Source organism: Podarcis gaigeae, assembly GCF_964106915.1.
Source record: "Podarcis gaigeae genome assembly, chromosome: 4".
Lineage (NCBI taxonomy): Eukaryota > Metazoa > Chordata > Lepidosauria > Squamata > Lacertidae > Podarcis > Podarcis gaigeae.
The window spans coordinates 84,386,675-84,405,195 of record NC_139677.1 but is presented as its reverse complement, the minus strand read 5'-3'; the positions used below and the strand labels follow the sequence as shown (position 1 = coordinate 84,405,195).

At 38.1% G+C, this 18,521-nt stretch overlaps 2 protein-coding genes across 5 annotated transcripts in view; one reads left to right on the top strand and one right to left on the bottom strand.

Moving 5' to 3' along the window:
• PSPC1 (paraspeckle component 1) overlaps positions 1–18,521 on the bottom strand; it is a 57,267-nt gene that overhangs the window by 3,501 nt on the left and 35,245 nt on the right. Inside the window, exons 8-10 of one of the 4 annotated variants that reach the window (XR_014563606.1) lie at positions 4,877–4,987; positions 587–687; positions 370–467 (exon numbers count right to left, since the gene is read on the bottom strand). The gene's annotated coding sequence lies outside the window, so the exon portion shown is untranslated. Of the gene's footprint in view, positions 1–369; positions 688–4,876; positions 4,988–18,521 lie in introns of all 4 variants that reach the window. The other 3 variants (XR_014563607.1, XR_014563609.1, XR_014563608.1) reach the window with 3 other exon arrangements.
• Positions 1–18,521, top strand: part of MPHOSPH8 (M-phase phosphoprotein 8) — a 56,516-nt gene that overhangs the window by 23,575 nt on the left and 14,420 nt on the right. The window lies entirely within an intron of this gene.

Here is an 18,521-nt window from a genome sequence, read left to right as displayed (position 1 = left end):
TCAAACAGATAAACATCTACAAAACTTTCTGAAGGCAGTCCTGTAATGGGAAGTTTTTAATGTTTGATATTTTCTGTGCTTTTATTATGTTGGAAACCGCTCAGAATGCATTATTATTATTTATTGGTTTCATTTTAAATCTGTTAACAGTCTTACAATTTTTTCATCACATAGCACTCATGCTTGCACTATTAAGTCATGAGTTACATGGAATCCACCCAGCACTTGTTATTCTATAAAGAAGAGTGGTGACTGGCAGGTTCTATATCACAAGCACCAATTGACTGTCCAAGCACACCAGAAAGAATGCCCACACTCTAAATGTAAATGTCATTCTTGTTTTATCTCTGGCAGCTTTAAGCTACTTACCCTCCTCAAATAATTCCTTCTTTTGTATTCCCGACTACCTCTGGTACAGTAGTTGATTGCCTGCAACTCCACATAGTAAGATATCTTCAGACATGTGTCTTGAAAACCCTTTGAAATTTTCCTCTCCCCTGCTTTACAAAAATGTAAAACAATCAGAAATAAGCCATCATGAATTTGGAAACCCAAAGACGACTGGGGAATGGTGGAAGAAAGATACCTGAAACTTGAAGAAAGGATTCAACTTCCTCTTGCTATATTCCTTGGACAAAGCACTCATGAAGTACATCTTCAACTGCACTTCAGCATCATAACCATTTCCTAGAAGAAGAAAAACAAAGCTTATTAAATGATCATCTCCTCTTAATTTGGCATGCCAAGAGTGTTTCCCTGCATCAGGGACATTCATCAAAAGGAACAGTTCACATGGTGCTACACGGTACCCCATTTAATAAAGATGATGCGATGAGACCTCCCTCCTTTAGTTGTATCAATGCATCAGATTGGAGTCCCGTTTTATATCAACGTTTGTTCCACTAAGGTTGCTCAGGAACTTAGCACATGCTATAGGGGGTATAGGTAATTCTTCACTCCCTCCCAGCCAGAGAAGGCAATGAGAGGCAGAGAAATTTCCTCTACATTTTTCAGAACATCCTTCCATGACAGTTTATCAGGCTAATGCACCCCTAGTAACTAGGGCTTTCCTTCCGCAAGTGGCTGGCAATGCTCTTCTCTCTAGAAACACATATGAAAAGACTGATGCTCCCTCACATTTCCTGCTGAGGAACATTCAACAATGGGTGTGACTTTGTAAAGACAAATAGTAAGACAAAAATATTAATGTTTCTATGAATGTGGTGGCCACAAAGAGGACATAGTTAAAGCCAATTCATAACCATCCATTATTTTAACTAAATGCTCAAATGGAAGAAGCCAAACAATTTCATCCATTGCAGAATCCACTAATTTAGTTAACCGATCCTCTACTTCTAGCCTATGTCTGCAGGAGGCCAATCCGTGTTGGAAATGGATGGTGAAATCTAAGAGGTCAGGGTGGTGACAGAAGGTCCAGATCCTGAATAGGGTTTCAGGCACCAGGAGGTGGGACACTGCCCATACCCAGGGTCTAGTAGAAGCAGAATTAGATGCAGCATGCAAATTTAAACACATTTCTATGTGTACTTAAACATATATAAGGCCATTGAATCCAGTTTTGCAAAACACAGGTAACATTTTGCGGTGGTCTTTTTAAGTAGCCAAGTACACCCAGCCCCAGATCAAAGAGCACATTTCTTTCATCGTGTCTCCAAGGTGATATTTCTATAATCAACACTTCTTCATTTACTCAGCTACATATCATGAAATGTGGTATCATATCCAGAAAGCTATAAAGTCTAACTGTTGAGAAAGTGCTTTCTCATTTTAGTTTCTCAGAATGGCGTTAGGCTTTGGTCAAATATTGTCAAATAACAATCGCACATGTTAAGTATTAATTTTAAGAGATTATACATACACCTATTTTAAAAAAAAATCAGAAGAACTTTTTAGAAGAAATCTTAATGAATTATTATAATATTTAACAACATTATTTAAGAATTCTTACAAATGTGGTCATTTTACTGGACAGTTCTACTCTGGTTTTTATCATGGGAACACGAGTGTCAGCCTATAATCACAAGATTTTTAAAAAAATCAATTCAAAACAAAGTGAACTAAGAGCAAAACACAAGCCAGTTTTTAAACTGTTATGGAAAGTAGAAAACATGTCAATGCTTTACTCAGTATCACTTTCAGTTGGCTCTGTACCTCCATCAGCATCAAAGTCCCAAGCAGCAATGGTAAGCACCCCCAATGCCTGTCATTGCTAATCAATGGCAGCATAATAAAAGAAAAGCTTCCACCTAAATAGAAGCCTTCTTGACTCCATATAACATTTGACAATATTTGATCAAATAGACAGCCAACTGGCAGGGCTTAACTGGTCAAACTGACCAACACGCCAACCCTAAGGCACTTCCTGACCACATTAACAGGCTTCCAAACACCAGTTAATCCAGGGTTTCAATCTCGTATTCCAAAGCATTGTAGCTTAGCCAAATACACCCAGACAGCCTAGCAAAAGGACAAATTATCCTTCTTGATCTGGTGCTGCGCCCAAACTCCATCACCAACAGTATTGCACAGCTTATTTTTCAGTGTGTTTGTGGCATGGAGGAGGGTATCAGACCTCCCAACAGCTATCACAAGTGTAAACTTGAAAAAGCCTCTCGAGTGACCTTACCTCTCTGGCACCTGCATAATGCTCTTCAGGTGACTTGGAGCTTTTAGGCACATGCATGTTGAAAGTAAGGAAGGTGCAAGCTTCTACCCCACTTGCAGAAGTCCTGGATGTGCTTCAGTTGCATATAGGATTGCGACTCCTGACATTTAGGGTAAGCAGCTGCTCACTGCAGCATTCTGTACTTTGACTTGTTGGCAACAGATACCTATACATACCCTTACTAAACTTTGAAAGGAGATTTTACAATCAACAGGCTTCCTCCATCTTGTAGTCAGAACATTTCCCATCTTTTCAAACATTTGAGACTATCTAAACTTTTTCTTGGCTTGCGATTTTACTGTTTACATCCTTTAATCTGCAGCAGTTGTACCTAAATCCTTGCCAGCCATTATAGAGAAGCCTTATTTCTCAGCTCTTGGATAAGATGCTTGTCCTACTGAAATCTAAGTGAAATTTGGCTGTTCATATTGGTGCCATGATGCTACATTGTTGACACATTTGTAATTTGGGGGAAAGTAAAAAATTGCAATGTTACATACTAGTGTTTGTTTGTTTGTTTTTCTTACTATATTTGGAACTTACCATTTAAAAAATTATCACTGCCTACCCATGATCTCTGGTGCAGAGTAAGAGGCTAGAGCAAGCCCCAGTGCACATCTTGCATCAGCCACAAATTCACTGAAGGTAGCACCTCGCTGTGAGTCCTCCAAGACCCAGTCTCTGCTGGCTGGCACATTTCCTCTTGACTTGAGATGGCAGGGCCCTGACTGACTCCAACCCAAAGACTGCTCCTGCTGCTCCATGTGGACTAAGACAATCAGGGTGAGGTCTAGTTTAGGAGGTTGTTGCTGAGGGGAACAGTTTGTCTCATATTTACAATGCTAAATCCTATCTTATTAATGGATTGTTTGCCGTATTTTTCTGTGTATAAGATGCCCCCTTTTTGGGGGGACTCAAATTTAACAAAATTTGCACTATGCACTCTCCATGTATAAGATGACCCCCACTTTTTAGCATAATTTTTAAAGGAAAAAACCTAGTCTTACACACGGAAAAGTACAGTATATTTGAGATGTTTTGATTAGCCTATTAACTTTATAGAACCACAGAAGTCCACAGGTGACAGGGACCTTGGGGGTAATCTAGTCCAACCCCCTGCAATGCAGGAATCTCAACTAAAGAATCTATTATTCTGCTTAAAAACCTCCAAGGAAGGAGAGTCCACAACATCCTAAGGAAGTCCATTTCCACTGTCAAACAGACCTTACTGTTAGAAAGTACTGTTGGAATCTCTTTTCTCTTAACTTGGAAGCCATTGGTTCAGGGCCTACAGTCCAATGCAGGTGAAAACAAGCTTGTTCCATTCTCCATGTGACCTTTAGATATTTAAAATCATAGAATTGCAGAGCTGGAAAGGACAATGTGAGAGCTAATCCAACCACCTGCAGTGCAGGAATCTTTTGCCCAATGTGGGGCTCGAACCCATGACCCAAACTGAGCCAATTTGAAGGTGGCTATTGAATCTCCTCTCCTCTTTTCCAGGCTAAACACACCCAACTCCCTCAACTGTTCCTCATAAAACTTAGTTTCCAGACCCCTGGATCATCTTGGTTGCCCTCCTCTGCACACGTTCCAGCTTGCCAATATCCTCCTTTGTATCTGAAGAAGTGTGCATGCACACGAAAGCTCATACCAAGAACTGACTTAGTTGGTCTTTAAGGTGCTACTGGAAGGAATTTTTTTTGTTTCTCCTTTGTATGGTTATTTAAATTTTGTTATGTTCTTTAATCTCATTATTGTAAGATGTAGTTTTTAGATATGTACACTGTTTGATCTTCTGAGCCATTAGAAGAATGTTTTGCTCCCGATCGCAGAAGTAAAAGCATCATAAACGATGACAATGATATTGGGTTGCCTTACATCAGATATCCTCTTAAAACCTCAATAGCCCATCTGCAATATGTGGATAATACTGACCAAACAAGGTTTTGATAAAATGGTTGAGAAACATTAGAAGTCTTGTGAACTCAGTACGGCTCAGTAATATTGATCAGTATAATTACCCCAATCAGAACTAAACTGTCATGTTCACTTTATCCCCCCAAAGTTGGCAAGATGTTTATTCCTTCCTTAGGTATAGCATTGATGCTGAAATCAAGATCGACTCCTGGAATTGAAGCTGTTCAATATCAACTTACATTCTCTTTATCAATCCATTAAAATGATTACCTTATATAAGCAGTATTTCAAGCAACTTTGTAGCCCCATTATGTCCTTTCCAATCCGTATTTCTCAAGTTTATTTAGGAAGATGCCATGTGTGAGTAAGTCAAAAGTTTTGCTGAAAGAGAGATATATAGTCTGTTGACGGTATTCCCTTTCAAACTAAACCAGGGTTGCTGTTTTTAATCAAGAATGGGAATTGGGCAGGTTTGTAAAAGCATTGCTGCTTCTCATTTTTTCCAGCTCCTCTAAACCCCAATCCTAATAGCTACTTCAATTTTACAATTAGGTAATAATTTTAAAACTAATCCTCGCACTAAAATCCAAAAGAGGTACAACTCACATTCCAGTCACATTTTTATAACACCCATTGAAGAGTCTTAAGCTAGCTGTTTAGATTTAGATGTATAATGAATGGTGCAGAATATAGTTTGCTTGATCTCAACTCAGAAAACTAGAAGTACACCATCCCATCCACCACTTTCCCGCTGGTATTTTCGCCATTGATCATATATATGTAAGAACAGAGCAGCCTGCCCAATAAGCAAGCATTTGCTCTGAATAGGGAACAAGGCACAATGGCCTGCCCTTGCGAACAGGTCATCTCACTTTGGATATGGGGAATGATAATGAGCAAATAGGTTGTCCCCAGATGGAATGAAAAATTGCGCTTAAGCCAGCCTACCACACATTCAATGCACAACAATGTGAAACAGCCACTGCAAATTGCCAAAAATGTGTATCGGAGAAAATTTAATGCTATTTTTCATTACATTTGGTGTTGTTTTATTCTTTGAAAGCCACCTAGGCTGAAAGGTGGCCTAAATCTTTTTCAAAAAACTAAGTTACCCCAAACACGCAATGCCAGTTTTAAGGGATGCACTATCAGACAACCCTCCCTTTTCTGTGCAATTGGCTTCATTATGCAATATCTTCCCTACCAACCCGCCAGTTCTTCACCCGCTGCCCACCCAAAGGTACTTAGTAATTGCATGGAAATGTATCAATTGTTTTGTTACACATATCTGCCCCAAGTGAATGTGAGAATTGTGCTCCATGCAATTAGATACACACTGCATCGCTAAGCCAGAACAGAATGCAGAAGTACATTGATCAGGAGTTGCCAACTTTGGGAGGGCTTGAGGGCTCATTTGAAAAATAGAGGAAATTGTCATGGGCACCAAACAGAGCAAAAGCTAACACACTGGTTACAATGGAGCGCTTCTTTCAAACCAGAGGGGAGGGAGAGTAAAGCACCATGTAGGCACCAAGGCAGGCCAGGGGGTGGGCAGGGATGTGTGCTTGTGGGTTCAGTGTTGGCAACCCCTGACATTGATAGCGCCTCCTAAAGTGACAAGTAGTGAGAATATAAATTTCTGTGTTAAAGACATATTATAGTGTCTGTGGACACCATGGTGCCCTTAGGAACTATTCCCATTTTTAAAATAATAATAATAATTAGGTTGGGTGTAGCCTGTTTTTTCCAGGGGATGTTGCCTGCTTTTTCGGGTGTGTAAGTGGTTTGCTTTGTTTCAGGTTATACTTTGAGCATCACCAGTTTGTCTTATGTGAAATGGGTATCACATGCTACCTACCATCTGTTTCTTATGCCTGCTGGCCCAAAAAATTTGGAGACGCTCCCATTTTTAAACACAATATTGGTATATAATTGATCTTCTAAACATTCGATCTCCATTATTCTTTAAAAGGTTTTCTGAAACAAATTTTTAATGCTTCTGTACTCAGTAAACATCTAAGTTACAATTCTGATTTGTCCAGTATGTAAATATGTTTGATATACCATCAAGGAAGGGAAGGTTTAAGCCTCTATCTTTCTGGTCATTTCTGCCGGCCTCACAGTTTGAACTTTCAGTATGAATGTATATTCATTTACTTATCAACAATGTCTAAGACATTTAAGAAGTTAAAATCCAAGCCTCTTGTGATTTACATATTTAATGCTTTGGACTTAGCTCTGTCCTAATACAACAAAATCCTCAATTTAGGCTATAATCCCCTTCTACTGTCTTTCCCCCCTAATAACTTACAGCGAGACAGAAGTATACATGGAAGTGGTGATACACCAGACTTTAAAAGAGGAGTTTCTTTATGCAAAGCTCTTTCAGTTTCAGGCCCCTATCTTTAATTCACAAGACTTCAGTGAAGAAAGTCACTATACCTTCAATACTATATAAAAAGGGTTTCCTGATTTTCATATTTTCTCTCATCCCTCGTTTTAGTTTCAGTACTATTAACATTTTAGAAAAAATGACTCCTTTATATTTGTCTCAAAATACTCAATTAAATGTTTTTAATTTCAGATCCCACCCACTTCAATATTATAAAAATTGCAAAAAAAAATTACCTAACACAATAGTTGATCAGAAAAGGACTTTCCACTGCTGTGGACTCAATGGCCAGGAGTAGGAATTGCTTTACAATCAGAGCATGTCCACTATCGTCCGCAGAAAAAGGGGAAAACTCCACTTCTGAGAAGAAATGTATGTCGCCTGTCTTAGTTATTTGGGGGGGGGGGGGGACGACGACACACACATAAGTAAAAAACAAAACAAAACAAAAAACCAAGATAAAAGTTATCCTAGATTTGAATCCACGGACTGTACACTGGTTTAACCTGACAAAACAGTAACAGACAACAGCATTCACTGTAGTGTGTAGGTAAAACCGCATACTTTTTCAAATTTACCTCATGGGTAACCACCACCACCATAAGTGACACAGAGAGCATAGGTTTCAAGCAACTGGGCAATGGCAACAGTGTCAGACATTTATTTCTCCTTGACTGTGCTGCTGCATTGTTTGTCAGCCCAGAAATCTCTCTACACCCACCCACCCACCCCTCAGTAAATGGGAAGGGTCCACATGTGTATATACAAAACAGTACACTAGACTGGTACTATTTTATTCTTTTAGACTTCCTGTGGGTTACAGCTGACAGGGAGGCTGACGACCACCAAAACATAAAGAACTGTCCTCCATTTTGAATAGTTATCCTTCAGGATCAAATTCTACATACAGTGGTACCTCGCGTTACATACGCTTCAGGTTACACACTCTGCTAACCCAGAAATAGTGCTTCAGGTTAAGAACAGAAATCAGGCTCCGGCGGCGCAACAGCAGCAGGAGGCCCCATTAGCTAAAGTGGTGCTTCAGGTTATGAACAGTTTCAGGTTAAGAACCGACCTCCGGAACGAATTACGTACTTAACCCGAGGTACCACTGTACATGGCGAAAGTACATGAACAGACAGGCAATTTCAACGAACATCTTCAGGGATCTGAAGGATAACGAAACATGGTTCATTCTGAGTGTTTAAAATATTGCCATTTTAAAAAAATAAAAAAATGGCCAAGGCAGCAAGAGACACCAAGCAAAAAATTAAACATTATGGGGAAACCGACGCATAAACTGACTTCTTAGAACCTAAGGATGGCTCTGCTAGATCAGACCAAAGGCTCATCTAGTCCAGTATCCTGTATCACACAGAGCTGCCAAATAGATGTCTGTGTGCCCGTAAGCGCAACACGAGGGTCTTCCTTGACCATATGTAGCAACCAACCAAGTTTGGGTGGACAGAGACACTGGTGCTAATATGTTCAATTACATGTAATCTGAAAGACACGTTTCCCCGTTTTGTGTTGGCTGGACATTAGCAGTTCTGTGCTGCAGAATACGTTATCCTTTGTGGATTTAGTTGCTGTTGGGCCAAATAAGGCACTGTGAATGCAACACAATGTGCCTTTTTAAAATAAAATTTCATTATTGATGTTTGGGTGTTAGGGGCAAAAACCCAAAATATTTTAACCCATTGGCCTTCAACCGGTGGGTTGCAGCCACTACAAGCTAGCAGCTTAATAAAAGGTGGACTGCAATACCAACACTACTGCCATATTCAATATTCAAATTCATGTTTGGATTAAGAGTGGATCCCAGGTCTGAAAAGATTGAAGACTACTGTTTTAAATAACATATAAATCAGGGGTGGGAGGGAATGCTGTCTTTCCAAACAGTAGTATAATGGATCTTCCATCTTCTTTGGGCTGGGTTCAGCTGAGCGAGTGAGTTAGCAGGAAGCAGCACAATGAGTCCTGACAGTGCAACAGAGGGGAGGTCAGTGTGCAAGGGGAGGTCAGGGGAGATTGTTTCCTCAGACAATCTGAAATGCCTGTACTGCAAGAACAGTTCAAGGAGTACGGCTTTGAATTCCACCCTGCATCTGTCACAAGTCCAATTTCACAAAACTGAGTAAAATTTGAAGCAACACTTTACCAAGCAATTTTGCTTAAAAAAATACTTGTGAACTCAAAAGCAGAGGTCCAAATTAAATACAATTCAGCATCTGAAATGGGCAGCAAATACACTGGCAAAAATGAAAGTATCTGACCATAGCAACTAAGGTATTCACTTGTAGTCTTTCTTTTTTTCTTTTTACTTGCAACCATTAGGAAAAAAACATGGGGCATTCTTTAAGGATTAATTACAAGTGTGCTGGAGATGATAGAAATATAGCTGAAGGTCCAAGAGACTTTTGGGTTGGATCCACAAATTGCCCTGCATGAGACAGTTCCCACCCCAAATCACTTCTACAATTTCCCAACTCAAGCCCCTCAGAGCCCATTCCCCACAATTCTAGACCACCCCAACCTTCAAAAGCAGCTTTTCAAAGGAGATGCAGTGGAAGTTTGTTGCAGAAGTGAACTTTTGCTTGCACTTCTCTGGTTTCAACTCTGTAGATTTAGTTGATAAACGGGAAGAACAAAGCACTGCTTGTTGCATATGTCATTTTCATATCTACTACACGAGCAAGCAAAGTTTCTATGTTCATATGATGTGTCTTTTTTGGTTTTAATCTTCTATAAGGTCCCAATAAACATGACACAAAGTTTTGTGAAAGTTTAGGAATCATCAAGAGTAATCACCATATTTGTGTTGCAAAATTCTCAAGTCTCTTTGGATTCTTCTGAATAGTAGTACAGAAAATGATACAATTAATTTGGAAAATCATGCTAACAAAAATTCATATTTCTGACAAATGATCATAATATAATAGAGGGAATAGAGATTCCCATATAGTATCTGCATTTCGTAAATATTTTTTAAAAGTGGGTGGTTTAGGGCATGAAAGCACCCTTTCAACACACAAATTTCCTACAAATTAAGAGATATATTTATTCTTTGACCCATTCTTTGATAATCCTGAAAGTACAGCGATATGAGGAAGCTATGAAGTAGGCAACCCACTCTTTGAGGGAGAATATCCATACGCCCCTAATAACGTTCACCCCAATTCAGATGCAAATAAATCTTGTTAAGAGGATTATTAGAAAGTTATGAACAGAAGTTTCTGTTCTGGTTTCTTCAAAAGCACACAGCAGAATCCTAAATATCTGACTGGCTTGGTATATTTTTCCCTGAACAAAGAGCTGTGTAGGGGGAGGCCTCTGCCATCTAGTGGCTGAGGACAGAAAATACACCAGTAGGTTTCCAGCAACTCCATTTCCGAACCTCTCCGGCTTAGCACCTTTTTCATTTCTCCTGTGAGTGCCCTGTTCCATTCTTTTCTGTTTTCCAAGTATATTTAACTACATTGGCTTGATGGCTCAGAGGCTGCATTTCTCTTGCTTATGAGACTGTTGTTTTTGTACTTATCCTGTTCTCTGGGATTTGTTGTTACTTAGGTTTTTGTCTAAGCCTGTGTTTCCTGCATGCACCATGTTACATTATGTTTGACACTGGCCAGTTTTTGTTTGCTTATTCTCTGAGGAAGCAGTCGGCTTGATAGCCCCCTTTCTCTTATGTACTGTTTGCCCTTTGCCTGAAGCTGGACTTGTTAAAATATGGATTAAGGTCACTGACAATAAACCACCACCTACTTCCTCAACTAGTGCATTTCCCACCCTTGACCACTAGATGGCCCTTTGTCCAATAAAAACACCTTACAGGTGAGTACAAATGGTACATTTTAGGAAAGCAAAATGCCCATGATATAGGCACACCCCTTTGGGTTGCCATATTTTCAACATGAGATCACATCCCCACAGGATGATTTTCAGAATTCTTCCACAATGCAAAATTACACACAACGCCCTTGGCATCATCCTTTCTGTGTCTAATCTTACCTTTGACTGCAGGAGGCACCAGGATAAGGCCAGTGTCCTAGTTCCACTTCCAAAACAGTGTCAGCAGGTTTTAAGTCTTTCTGGAGATCTAACTTCTTAAGCCACATCATGCATGAGCACGAATGACAGGGAAAGGAGAGTAAGTTTGCCACAACACATACATATGGCCTAGTTTTTTCCATATGCTCCTATACTTTATAAAACATCTAATAAGGACAAATTTGTGGTTTAATCAACAGGTTTATGCACATAATATGACACCAAATGAGCATTTTTACTGAACATCTCCTCACATAATACATGAAGCACAAAGGTATGTCTGAACAATTAGTTTTCCAAAATGATCAGCAAGAATTGGTAAAAATGAAATAGAGTCAATGTTTGTTGTCGCCTTATGCTGTCTTCTGCTAAACCAATATTAAACTGCTGAATAGCACATGTGTTATAAAGTTCTTGAATTCCAGGACCCATTTGTGATCCAGGTTCATATAATGCTAATCCATGGTTAACATTATTAAGGTTTATCCAATTACCCATGGCTTATGAACATGGTTTATTAATAGTTAATAAACTATGCTTAAGCCACTGGGCCCAGCTCAAATGACCAAATACACCATGATTTAATAAACTATGCCTTACCATGTGTTTATCTAATTAGTCATTCAAACAAAACCACTTCCAAGGTATATTAATGAGGTAAAAAATCATTCTTGAATAAAAAACCTTTAACCTATATTCATAAAAGGTATTGCAAGAATACTTTTGAGTAGCTATAAATGATCAGTTCATTTTAAGTAATGGAAGAGTATCTGTAAGTTGACTATATACACAACTTTAGTCCCACCTAAATCTAGTTTAGGTAAATTATATAAGGGCTTAATGAAGACTTAAATGAAGCACTAAAAGAACCCCAAGCAGAGAATATTATAGTACCACATTTTTCATAAAAGTATGAATTCTAGTTGTAAAGATTAAAATCTGAAGGAAAAGGAAATCTGATTTCACCAAGTGTTCAACAACAGCCACTATTCTGCAAATTTACTATAGATAGGATAGGAAATATATTTAATCTGAGGCAGTCAGTCCATGTACTATATTAATAAAATCTGTTTGCAATTTTATGGGAAGTGTCTATTTCAGAAAGCATTGCCAGTATAATTTCAAACCCTACATATTTAAATTTGTTTTCCAGATCAACATACCACAGGAAATTATGGTTTCCCATTAAAAGCACAGGCCTTCAATGCACACACAAATACATATTTTTCTTTCACACACCACAGCAGAAGACTGCAAGCTTACCTTCCAATTTCATACTAGACAGTTTCCTGTGACAAGTTCAGATGAAAAGGGGGAGGAGAATGTGAACCAGAGACTATTGCATGTAATAGGAAGCCTATGTTTCCTGTTGAATCTAAACACGACTATTGTCTTATTTCATGTTTTTGCCTCATTGTGATGGTTAAGACACTAAAATGTCAAAAGCCCTTCATCTTCCCACAGAAAAGCATCACCTTGCTTTGATAAAAAAATTGAATCCATCTTGCCAATAGAACATCTCAATCAGACTTTTTCCATGGTAAAGTGTTTCCTGTTCATTTTCTTATTTATAAATCTCTTCCTATAAAGTATCTTGAAAGTGATTTAAACATAAGAACATCAACAATAAATTATTTAATAAATTTATAGACCCCCCAACACACACTTTTCTAAGCAATGTAAAAATTATAACATTATGACAATGATGTAAATATAATGAAAATACATACTGTCAATAAAAATCCAGAATCAAAATATTAGAACAAAATACTGAGCAGTGCAATCTAAATATTGAAGTTTTCAAAAGGTTGACACTTCTCAGAGAAAAGAACCACTGCAGAAAAGAACCAGTTTCTTCATGCCACAAACCACGCTGATCTTATCGCTATGTAACGTCTGAACTGATCTGGATTAGTTCTCAGTTCTTTTTACATCTTTTCACATGCTAAAGCTGGCCAGTCACTCAAGTGGCTTTTATTACAAATTTTTATACAGTCCTTTTCACACCAAACGCAAGGTTTTTAACAAAACCCTTCTCCAGAGTCATACAGAATTAAAAGCTTCCCGGGTTTCCCCCCTACAGGTGGAAGCAGCTACTAGTTGGGTAGAGAACAGGGGTAAAAGGATACTTAACCCTCTCCTTCCTTTGCTGTTTGTCCACCTAAAATTATCCCATTCCCATATGTTTTTCTCCCCAAGAGATATAGTTACCATAAGCTTAAATAAATCCAAGAGTTTAAAAAGCCACTGCAGACACACTACAGAAGAAAAGCAATGTGACTGGTTAAATCGGTATACTGTAGCTGGATTTACTCCAATAGCCACTGGTGACTAAAACCCTTCTTACCTTCAGTTATATATCCATCTATATGAAATGTTTGGTGCAGTAATATTAGGTATTAAAGAGTTTCTGAATACTTGTTCCTTGTTCAACAGTGGAATTTCAGATCTATCCCCCAGGTGAGATGCTCAAGATGTAGAACAGTAACATTTGCTAACATTCTAAATAATTTCCAGTAAAACAATGTGGAAAGTTCATTCCAGGAGTTACTCACTCTTTGTTTATAAGCAGTGGGAAAGTATGGATGACAATAGCAATGTGGAAAGTGAATGTGGACACTGTAACAAATGGCTTAACTGAAATGAAACCTTTCAAATGCCTTTTTGAAAACATCACTTTTACAGAACAGACCAAGAACTAGCTTTTATCCAAATGATAACTAAATTAAAAGATATCTGAAGGGGCAATAGCAAAGATCAAAGGGGCAATAGCAAAGATCAATAGTTGTACAGTACCCCAAAGGTAACAAAGAATCAAATCATTTTCAAACTCGTTAGCACAATTTCTGGTTCTCAATTAATGATGAACTACAAATGTACGTATACTAGCAATAAACCTTGGCATATGCTGTTTTCACTCATGATGTTGCAGAAGCTTCCATGCTGGATTTACACACACACACACACACACACACACACACACACACACACACTGCTTTGAATAAAGATAAGTTTGAAGGGCCTTAACTGCAAAATCCTAGGTTCAATTCTCTATCTTTTTATGATGACAACTTAACTTCCTGTATTAGTTCCCAATTTTTAAAAAAATCACAAAGTATGCAGCCAGTTTCATAGAAAGGAGAAAGATCAGGATATACAAGATGACTCACCTGTTTTTCTTGCTTCTAAAAGTATTGTAAAAGTGGTGATTTTTGTATGACCCATCAGAGGATGTTGCAGATACTTCCCTGGCTTTAGAAGCCGAAGCACTGTCTTTTATTATATTTGCTGAAAACTAATCGTACTAGAGAGTCGGATACAATCAAAAATATTAAGTACATTAGTAGAAATTAATCTAATATAAATAGAAAGTTACAAGTTCCTTCGAGACAAGAGTTGCAGCGTGGAGGACTGTTTTGGTCCTTTCTGTTTGTTATCACTCATGGCACCTTGTGAATAACATTTAGAAGTACACATTTATTTTCCTTTGTTTTAAAAGACAAACACAGCTTTCTGGATTATATAAAATCAACAGTTCAAATGTAAAGTCACCTGAAGTATTTTCTAAGGACGACATCGAACCATGTCCTCCTACTTAAGCAATAGGATGTCCTGTTTCTTTTTTTCTTCCAGTCCCCACCACACCACCAAAATCTGCTCCAGGGGTCCCCCAACCCTCCAGAACTGATTTTTGGAGGCATGCTGGTAGCTGCAGGGGGGAGGGAAGAAGAGAAGTCGCTTTGTATGTTGGATCTCACCCCAAATTTCTATAGTGCTCCACTATATACTCCTCTAAATGCTTTATAACAAAAGATACCAAGCTGGAACAAACAAGCAAGAGAGATCAGTATACACACACCATAGGTCAGTTCAAATAATGAACAGTCAGCCCAGATCAATGAACAATTTTCTAGCTTAACAACCAAGTCTGATGACTACATATTTATTTCACCTGCCCCCTAAGTCTGCATGGAGAAACATCAAGTGACCTGCCCTGAACAGAGAGTTGCACGACTGAGGTGATACCACCAAGGAGGAGCTAGAGGTTAGATAAAGAACACTAAGTTCTTTCAGATACGCAATAGGTCTTAAAATTCAAACCAAAATATTCTGAATTTGTCCTGTAGAACAAATGCGCCTGACTTTAGGACAAGAGGTTGACAGAATTCAGTTATCTGATTCCAACAGGTGCATTTTCAAGGAATCCCCATATAAAATACATTCCAGTAATCTAATCTAATGTTTAATGTGGTAGGAATCCAGGATGGTATCACCAAGCTGTGAGCTCATCTAGAGTTTACAAGTCACCAATCCCCACCTATTACTATCACCTCCAGTCAGGATTAGGTGCCAGTGTATTAATTCTTGCACAGCGTGTTAGGCATTCCAACTATGATTCCTAATTCCACTATCTCACTCTCGAATTTGAGGAAATGGAAATGCTTAATGGTGCCACTAGTATACTGGTAACACTGTAATACTCCAGTGTTATCAGTCTCATGCACGAGATCCTGAAGCTGGCTCAATGTCAGCAACTATCACATTCATAAACTAAGATATACTGAAGAATGACCTATTTCCTGCATCTAAAGGATCCAAGGAGGGACTCTTGCTTGTTAGTTTTTTATCTATAAATTGCATCAAGTGAACTGGAGAACCATTCTCATCAAGGAGATATTCAGTTTTATGGCTTCAACAAGCCTCACTTGACATCTTGAATCAACTAGGAAAAGGTAGGATCCACAACATGTGGGAAGGATTTGGCAAGACTCTTACAAGAACCTTGCAAAACATCCTTAGGTTGTTTCAACTGAAATTTATCCAGACCAGTTTTAACTGATTTAGATGCTGTAAAAGAAGAATCCAAGTTGGATAAGATGCAAGAGGTTTTGGTAACCACAGCAGGTTACCAAAAGCATCATCGGATGGGGCAGTGGACAAGACAAGTATTACTCAAATCAATTCTACAGGATGGCTTTGCCATTTTCACTGACACAGAGTAAGTTCTTCTAATTTGTGTGTTTGTCAGATTGCATTTCCACTTAAACTGGAAAAGATGTCCCAACATCTTAATCATTGTATTTCTTCATTATAGTACACCTAACCAGGAGAAAACAGAAAAATCTGATCATAAACATTATTTTATGTTGATTGCATATCCATGAAATCTAAAGTATATTTTGAAGAACAAACCCAGAATAAAAACCATTGGTGTATATTTTGAGATTCATATAATTTAAAAGTTCACAGGTTACAGACTCAAGTAGGAAGATATCCTTAGAGCAGAATCATAATCATGAAATAGAATTCTATGAAATGTTACTTTAGTTCAATCCCAGTACAAGATATCCCAATAAAATAATGTGACAGGATAACAGCTCTTTTAGTTATGGTCAATAAATGTTTTGCTTATTAAAACTTAACACAATGGCCTGGTTCCCATGTCACACAAAGCCAACCCATGGATTAGCATAAATGCATGAGTGTGTAGAATCTGGGAGAGGAGATCCCAGGTGCTTTGATATTCCCTGGTTGTTCTACTGCTGTGCCACGCTAAGCCATAGTTTGGGCTCAGTGTGCCACCCGAACACAGGCTTACAGCTCAACCAACACTTTTGCTTTTATTTTGGATACCAAAATGCTCAAACTAGCTTTAAATAAAGTACTGAGTTCTAAAATTCAAAGAAAGTTCACAGAAAACATTAGCTTTCGCTCCAACACTAAAAGCGAAAACTGAGAAGTTTGACACTGATGTTGAAAAACAATTTCAAAACAAAAAGTTGTCAAGGAACACGTGGTAACTAAAGTAATAGCTGAACTGCTTTATCTTGCCCATTGTTATGTTAACTTGTGTGCTGTGGCTTTCTGAAACGGAAGCAGTCATTAGGTCACAAAGTTTACTTGAAGTTTACATGAACTATCACTGGCTTAAGTCGACACCACACTTCCAAAAAAATATACATGACGTGACTTGTGGGGGGTGTTATTTAGTTTTTTTAAAAAAACACATTCAAACTACCTCAGTAAATATATAGTGAATGCTGGAATTAGTAAAATCAATACAATTTTCTACACATTCAAAATTAAATATAGAAAAAGTGTTAAATGTGTGTTCAATAAATGGGAAATTGCCTAAAATCTTGTAAACATCAGGAAATGTAGCTCATTGTTCCTCCAAGTGTGCTCCACTGAAGATAATGGGGCTCACAACACCAAGAGCTGTCTCAAGCCCTTTGAAGCATCATTTCACACATTTACCTAATGAAACCATTTTGTATGAGATCGGGTAGTAGCATTAAGGCAGGAATTCATCCATTAAACTGCATGAATAACTATTTCATCAATTAAAGCGTCCAACAGTCCTGTGGCACCTTAAAGACGAACAGAATTATTATGGCATAAGCCACCATAGTCCACTTCACCAGGGGTTGAGTCACAGATAATACAAGTTGTTGTGGTGTGGGGTGACTGTAAACAGTGAAGTCAGAGGTCATCAGTTGCGTGTGAAGCATTTAGTTATTAATATTTTCACTAACAAGGATTTACCTCCTACATCTATTGCTTGCATAGGGTAGAAGAGTAATCTAACATTCTCCAATATAGCCCATTCTCAAGTACCTCATTTTCTAGTGTTGCAAGTCTTGAGAAAGTATCAGAAAATGCACCAATAATTTTTTACGCATACAAGTCATTTCTCAAAGAAATTCATCCACATTATCTCTACCTTTCCTTTTTAGAAAGTTGAGAGTAAAATGAGGGCAGGAAAAAGCCATTTGCTCTTACGTTTAAATGGCTATCATCTTCCTGCATTATTTTACATTTCACACCTGCTATATGATGAGGATGGCTGCTTCTTCAGGATCCAAACAGCAGCATACAAATATAAATTCCTGGAACTGATAATCTAGATCAGATTTTATACAAATTTAGTTTATGCAGCACCCATGAAGAGTAAAACAAAACACCCACCCAAAACCAGTATTTCTAAAATGTTACACTGATGAAAATATGGTCACTAGTGTCCTGTCTTGGCCCAGGAATACAGGGTTTTCGTTCTAATTATTTAAAAAGTCCAACACTCATATTGATTTAGCAGAAATAGAAATAGGGGGACAGGTGTTACCACATATTTTGCAAAACCATACTCAGCTCACATAATATACCATACTTATTCAGAAGTACTGGTCTTCCATATAACTCCAACACACTGAGGTTTAATAGAATGTTACCTAACAGTATTCATATGCAAACATGCAATATTTACATTAATGAAAAACATTTTGTAGTATAATCACAATATTGGTATATGTCAGTAACTTCTCATCCCTCTACTTAATATGAATTGTATAACTGGAATTCCCAGTATTATTTTGTCCAAGCTTTTGTACATTGTATCTACTTTACACCATGCCTTTAAAAAGCTAGGTAAAGGTTGCACCAACAATCCTATTGAAAATGTGTGTACTTAAATGA